We start from the raw sequence: 1,393 nt of genomic DNA, 5'->3' as shown, positions 1-1,393 counted from the left end.
GAGGGTGGGACCCCAAAGACCAACACGGATGTCAGAAGAAGCATAGCTCTTAAGACCTAAGACGTGCCTGCCCCGTCACTCACATGCATGTAGAAGGCCCTGAGTGAGAGAGCTGGAGATTCGTGGGCGCCGTTGAATTGCGGTGCTGGGAAGGACACGGAGTGCCATGCCCTGCTAAGAGAACGCACAACTCTGTCCCAGGAGGAGGAGAGCAAGAATGGCCCTTCGCATCAAGGATGGCAAGACTCCGTCTCAGATACATGACACCAGGAGGCACTGGTCCCTGGAAAGGACGTCATTCTTGGAAAAGTGGAGGGGCAGTGGCAAAGAGGCAGTGGCCCTCAATGGGGTGGTGGACACAGTGGCCGCAAAAATGGACTCCAGGGTGACACATGTTGGGGAGATGGGCGCGCAGCCGGCAGTGCCTGCTCACCTGTGCAAAAGGACGCCTGGGGGCGGGCTAAGTCAGCAGCCTTGAGAAACAGCGACAACGCCCATTCTCTCTGAGGAGGATCGGTTTTCCCAGGAAGCAAGGTTTTCCATCTTCAAAAGCGAGACTTCAATACAAGGGACACCCATTTCCCAAGTCTGCGAAATTGACCGTCACGGACCCTATTATGCGTTTGCCCAGCAACAGGCGCAGGTCCTGTCTTCACAGAGGGAAGGTGCGGGCGCCTAAGCAGGTGATGCAGAGTCTATAATGGAATGGAGGGTGCTGCCAGAGGGAGATGGGCCTCGGGCCGGCGCTTCCCTGCAAGGTAACGAGAAGCATTAAAAATGCATTTGGCTCTGATAGGTTGAATTCATTTTAACTGGCATAAATAGGACATATGAGCTATTCAAATGTCGGAAGAGCACCGTATAATGAAATATTGATCATTTTTGCCTGGCTCCGGCAGGAGGGGTGGATAATTTGTTTTCTCTCGGCATTAGTATTTGGTGGCGCCAATAATGAATTATATATTGCGATCTCATATCCTGAACCCAGTTTTATTTACCCACCTGGCCCAAAATCTCATTTATCAAAGCTGAGGGGTCAGGGGGTGGCAGAATAGATAACTTTGAATTGATCACCTTAGGGTCTGGGGCATTAAGTCTCTATTTTAAAATTCACTCAAACCTCTCAGCCGTGGGGTCCACTCTGACCCACAGTGACCCCAGAAGACAGGGGAGAACTCTCTAGAGTGGCAGGTGGGTCTGAACCGCTGACCTTGCAGCCAGCACCCTACATGCAGCGCACTGCATCTCCAAGACGTCTTTTTTAAATGGCCCCAATGTAACAATTGTTGATTAGTAGTCGTTTTCAAAAGAACCCTCCAGAACAAGGGGATGACTGGTTGTTAGCCATTGCCGTTGTTAGCAAATGACGACCGCATGGCTTTCTGGGTGAATC

The sequence above is a fragment of the Echinops telfairi genome, unplaced genomic scaffold (genome assembly GCF_000313985.2).
Source record: "Echinops telfairi isolate 266 unplaced genomic scaffold, ASM31398v2 ScPeMD7_7414;HRSCAF=8452, whole genome shotgun sequence".
Taxonomy (NCBI): domain Eukaryota; kingdom Metazoa; phylum Chordata; class Mammalia; order Afrosoricida; family Tenrecidae; genus Echinops; species Echinops telfairi.
The sequence above is the reverse complement of the archived record's forward strand: the minus strand, read 5'-3'. Positions refer to the sequence as shown.